Here is a 6,857-nt window from a genome sequence, read left to right on the forward strand (position 1 = left end):
TAATTTTCAATTTTAGGTGAAAATGTTACTGAACATAAATTGTAGAGATTTTTATGCTGAATCTTTTCCACTTAGATTGTTATGTTTAAATTGTATCTGAAGCCTGATAATTGGGAATCTCAAATCAAACTTTGCATAGATGAGGCGGTGCTCCTGAAATTTTCACAGTTATGGGACTTGTGGCAGTCGATAGAGCTTATCAATGACTTTTTTCGGTATGAATTTTATCGAAATCGTTGGAGCCGTTTTTGAGAAAATCGCGAAAACCCCTGTTTTTGGCAATATTTTCGCCATTTTAGTCGCCATCTTGAATTGCATTTGATCGAAATTGTTCGTGTAGGATCGTTATAGTGTAAGGACCTTACGTTCCAAATATCAAGTCATTCTGTTGATTGGGAGATGAGATATCGTGTACACAGACGCACATACACTCATACACACACACACCACACACACACACACACACACACACACACACACACACACACACACACACACACACACACACACACACACACACACCACACACACACACACATACTCACACACACACCACACACACCACACCACCACACCACACCACACCACCACACACACCACACCACACCACACCACACACACCACACCACACACACCACACCACACCACACCATACCACACCACACCACACCACACCACACCACACCACACCACACCACACCACACCACACCACACCACACCACACCACACCACACCACACTGAACTTTAAAAAATGAACTTTATTGGTCTATATTGAAATAATCAGTTTTCCTTCGAAAATGTTATACCAAACTCATCGGAAGTTCAAAATATGTTTCCAACTTTCCAATCGGCAAAAGAAGTGATAAGTTCCAAATTTCCAATGCAATAAGATAGGATTATAAAGCTTGTTTGGAATCTTAATGGCAGATTTGTACCACGTGACAGTCAATGGCCATACTGTGGTTATATAGTTACTGTAGACTGAACGTCCGGGGTGGATTACAGCATTTAATTTGGATTTTCGTTTAATAATAACTAGTAGTTCTATGAACAGTAGACCTCGCACTCAGTAAGTTACAATGACCTGTTGCTATGTTTTCTAGAAAATTAAAAAAAATAATTTATCAATTTAAAATGTCTAGAAAAAATCCTAAATAAACATAGAGCTTTCTGTCCTATCGTACCGTGACGTGTCGTCCCGGAATGTAAGTGTGAGCGCTGTTATCAGGTCTGGCTGATAGCTGTAGGCTAGTCTACAACGTTGATGGAAAGATACAATTTTCAAGATGTTTGATGTTTTTGAACGGGTAGTATTTCAGTCCTGTCTAATAACGTTGATGGAAAGATACATTTTTGTCATACTCACTCAAATATATGTGGCTGTTTTCCATGCATTAAATCAAGCCGGTAAACAGCTGTATGCAGAACAAGAAAACATGTGATTTTCATTACAGCATACTATACTGTAAAGAGATCATATATATGTTCTCTTTACAGTCGAGTATGTTAGAACTCTACTGAGTCCTAATAACATCTGAGTAATTAATATATCAACTCGAATAATTAGAGAACTCATTTAAGGAGTTTCAAGTTGTAAGAACTCATCTGAAATCTTATAATTTAGGCCTTTATATTTTATTTGAGGTCTGTCTGTTATGAACTAGGCGCTATGGGCTAGGCCATGCTTATAGAATGCAGTAGCTCGAGCAGCAGCAGGTAATGGTTTCTGTTTCTCAGCAATATTACTCTTTCTCAGATAAGTATAACAAAAAATATTGTATGTAACTTGTACTGTAACGAGTTTACCGCATTCATATGATAATATCTGCCCTCAACTACGTTTCGGGCAGAAACAATCATACTTATGTGGTAAATTATTGTTACCGGTCTTGTTACATAGAGTACTATTTCAAGATGTTCGATGTTTTTGAACGGGTAGTATTATAGTCCACTAGACAGCTGATTTATGATGAATAATTCTATAGTCTGATTTTTACTCTTATATTGGCGTATGAAGGAGGCTCCTTTTTCCTTTTATAGTATCCTTTAAATGCAAAATTTCCAAAAACCTTGTATATACGTTAACGCGCAATTTAAAAAGGAACATACCTGATAAATTTCATGAGAATCTATTACCGCATTTCGCCATAAATGCGCAACATATAAACATTTAAAAATTAATGCCCCGTTTCACCAACCTTGGTCAAGGCATTTGAACATGGTTGAAGTATATCAGCTGGTCAAATCAGAAATAATTGGTTCCACCAACACCAGTTAAGTTTAACCACGGTCAAACCAATGGTTAAGTTTGACTCCCGCCGAACAGGTGATCAAATTATATGAACACAGTCAAAAGACTGGTTCGATCAATTTCCTTCCTTGTTTGTAGGTTACCATTAATATGTTTTTGATGCAATGGAAAATTTCAAAGTTTTTAGGGCGATTGAATAATTTAGTTGTAGTAAGTTATTTATAAGGTTTGTTCTCGGAATCTTTTAATTAGTAAACTAGTAGCTCTGTGAACAGTAGACCTTAAGCAGTATTCTCATCCACAAGTACCTGATTGGAACTATAGACCTTATGGAAAAATAAAGCAATATACTGGCTACTCCACACATCTGTGTAATCACTTGTCAGCTGATTTATGATGAATAATTCTATAGTCTGATTTTTACTCTTATATTGGCGTATGAAGGAGGCTCGCCTTTTTCCTTTCATATTATCCTTGAAATGCAAAATTTCCAAAAAGCTTGTATATACGTTGACACACAATTTAAAAAGGAACATACCTGACAAATTTCATGAGAATCTATTACCGCATTTCGCCTTAAATGTGCAACATATAAACATTTAAAAATTCATGCCCCGTTTCACCAACCTTGGTCAAGGCATTTGAACATGGTTAAAGTCTATCAGCTGGTCAAATCAGAAATAATTCCGTTCCACCAACACCAGTTAAGTTCAACCACGGTCAAACCAATGGTTAAGTTTGACTCCCGCCGAACGGGCGATCAAATTATTTGAACATGGTCTAAAGACTGGTTCGATCAATTTCCTTGCTTGTTGTAGGTTACCATATAGTCCGGGCACAAATGTCATTCCGTGGTCATTTTTGAGTACCTAACAGCCATGAAAGATGTCTCAATTTCTTCGTGAGGTCTAGCATAATAAGGATCGTGATGATGATAAGTCGAAATCACAGGCAAAAACCTCGGAAACAAGATGGCCGCCAAAACATTCAGGGCTTTGCTATATCGCTTGTATTTCAATGACCGTTTAAGATATTCAACCGTTTTTTCGACAAAAATATTTCAAAAATCTCCCTCTACAATTTTTGTCTTATGAAAGTTCCCTCTGAAACGCATATCTTTTTAGTTATAACCTTCAAAAGCCTAAAAAAAAACTTTTTTTCTAAATATGTTCAAATTTCATTCCATTATAACTTTTTTTATGCATACGATACAGAGAAATTTTAAATTTATGAAATTTAGAGCATTTTTTCAAATTTGAAACGATATATCTTTATGCGCTGTACGTCAAGGAATAAGTTCTCCAGCGCCCTCCAAAGAAAGCCCTGCATGATTTCTGGTGCGTTTTTCCATAGCATGAGTAACAAGCTAGATCTATCAAATCGATTTTTTCACTACTACTCCACTACTACACGAGACTTGCAAATGGTCTCAATCTCTTCGTTACAACAAGACGAATAAGAATATTGTTGATGGAAACAACGAAAATATTTGACATTATTGAAAAATACAAGATGGCGGTCATTATTGACAGACATTTTTATATCGCTTGTTATTCAGTTATTGTGAGGGATATCGAATTGGTTTTACCACCAAAGTGTTTAGAATTAACCAAACAATGATGTTCTAGAGGATCATCCAATTCGACCACTTCTTCCATTATTGATTCAACTTCAAAGACTTGAAACATACATTTTTTGGGGACAATTTTTCACTTTCCACCTGTATATGTATTTGCAGTAAACAAACACTAGTATTATTGGCACAGGGTTGTAAAATATTTCCAAAGCTTCAAAAAATCTTCAAAGCTTCAATCTCTGATTGGAGGCTGTAAGTCCATATTTTACGGCTGGAGCGTCATCGAAAAAGAGTAAAGAGTACTGTTTGCAACGGAAAACACGCTTTTTCCACCAAATGCCAATTCCAACAATTAGAAACCCGTGTAACTCATGACTCCTTGAAGGTACAGACTTGGGAATGGTATCAATCTCTTTATAATGATGTGGAGAAAGAGATAATCCATGATGACTATCTCAAAAATGTTTGTCATCATGAAAAAAACAAGATGGCGGCAAAAAAATGTCGATTTTCAATAATTTCGAGGATATCGGATCAATTCAGCCCTCAGCAAGCTCCAAAATAATCATACTACGATATCCAAAAGATTTACCCAATTCCACCAACTTATACTATGGTGAATATCACTTCAAACTCAATAACTGAATAACAAGCGATACAAAAATGTCAATAATGACCGCCATCTTGTATTTTTCAATGATGTAGAATATTTTCGTTGTTTTCATCATCAATATTCTTATTCGTCTTGTTGTAACGAAGAGATTGAGACCATTTGCAAGTCTTTATCTTAAAGTAGTCATGAAAAAATCGATTTTATTGTTCTAGCTTGTTACTCATGTGTATGGAAAAACGCACCAGAAACCGTGCAGGGTTTTTTTTGGAGGGCGCTTGAGAACTCATTTCCTGACATACAGCGCATGAAGATGTATCGTTCCAAAGCTGAAATAACGCTCTAAATTCCATAGATTTAAAAAAATTAGAAAAAACGTTTTTTTGGGCTTTTGAAGGTTATAACTGAAACAATATGCGTTCTAGAGAAAGATTTTGTAAAACAGAAATTGTATAGGATGGTTTTTAAAATATTTTCGTTTAAAAAACCGGTTGACTATCTTGAACGGTTATTGAAATACAAGTGATATAGCAAAACCCTGAAAATTTTGGCGGCCATCTTGTTTCCGAGGTGTTTGCCTGTGATTTCGACTTATCATCATCACGATCCTTATTATGCTGGACCTAACGAAGGATGTGAGACATCTTCCATGGCTGTTACTCATAAATGACCACGGAGTGCCTTATTCATGACATATGCGCCCGGACTAGTATGTTTTTGATGCAATGAAAAATTTCAAAGTTTTTAGTGCGATTGAATTTAGTTGTAGTAAGTTATTGACCGAGCGAAGTGAGGTCTAAGATTCAAGTCGACGGTTTGGCATTTCTCTTAATGTTTAAATGTTTATATGTTGCGCATTTACGGCGAAACGCGGTATAGATTTTCATGAAATTTGACAGGTATAATTATGTTCCTTTTTTAATTGCGCGTCGACGGTCGACGTGTGCTACCGCCAACTAGTTGCGGTAAGTAACCGCTACGAGCGCTGTATCTAGTTCCTACAGAGCTATTTGAACTATCGTTCACCGAGGAACCGTTCTTTTGAAGGAGTCGCTCTCGAGTCATCGTTCACTCAGTACACACTACACACTACACAGTGAAAGTCGATCCCGCTTCCTGCTACCACGTCTCGTCTCGTTTCGTTTTTCCGCTCCAAGTTACATTCATGTCGATTCTCTACAAGATTAATCCGCTCCAAGTGTTTTATTACTGTGATACCGCTTCAATATCAACCTGAGACTTATCATTGTTGAGTATAATTCATAAAGACAGTATAGAACTAAGCAAGTTGTGTTTCCGCCTCGTGTAGTGAGATTCCCGCCTTTGTATGAAAGACTTTGTTTTACACCGTTTTGCTGTATTGAACTTGATTTATTTGTTTGAGTAATTCATTTGATCAACTTATTGTTGGTCTGGTCCTCCGATTATTAATAAAAGTGTATTCGTTTCAATTTGTGTTCACTCAGTCCAACCTGGCTAAACCAGTAGAAGCTACTAAAGTAATTTGTTATTGCGCCCACCTCGGTGGCCGTAACAACGTGTAGGCCTATACAAGGTTTTTGGTAATTTTGCATCTCAAGGATAATATAAAAGGAAAAAGGAGCCTCCTTCATATGCCAATATAAGAGTAAAAATCAGACTATAGATTTATTCATCATAAATCAGCTGACAAGTGATTATACAGATAAGATAATATAATCTATAAGGATTGAGTTATTAACATTTTGTTAATAATTTTGGTCTAATCGCAGCTTTAAGGTCTTTGGTTTCAATATTTTGTTTTGCAGTCATGGTATTATTAGGTACCTATGCGTGCCCATTAGTATCAATATTCTCACATTCAAAAAAACTAATTTAATAGGTAATTAAAAATAAACAAATGAACTAAATAATGCTGGAGAAATTATAATATTATTGGTTATAAAAAATTCATTCTCATCAGATAGAAAGATTATCACGGAACTGGATGAATTATATCATATATGGAATACGAATTCAAACGTGAACTGAGTTTGTTAACATTTAAAACAAGTGACATCAGGTACTTGTGGATGAGAATACTGCATGAGGTCTACTGTTCAAAGAACTACTAGCTTATTGGGTTTGTTCTCGGAATCTTTTAATTAGTAAACTAGTAGTTCTGTGAGAAGTAGACCTCACGCAGTATTCTCATCCACAAGTACCTGATTGAAACTATAGACCTTACGGAAATACAGCAATAGACTGCCTTCTACACACATCTGTGTAATCACTTATGTCAGCTGATTTATGATGAATAATTCTATAGTCTGATGTTTACTCTTATATTGGCGTATGAAGGAGGCTCGCCTTTTTCCTTTCATATTATCCTTGAAATGCAAAATTTCCAAAAAGCTTGTATATACGTTGACACACAATTTAAAAAGGAACATACCAGTC

This window comes from Nilaparvata lugens, unplaced genomic scaffold, assembly GCF_014356525.2.
Source record: "Nilaparvata lugens isolate BPH unplaced genomic scaffold, ASM1435652v1 scaffold2071, whole genome shotgun sequence".
NCBI lineage: Eukaryota > Metazoa > Arthropoda > Insecta > Hemiptera > Delphacidae > Nilaparvata > Nilaparvata lugens.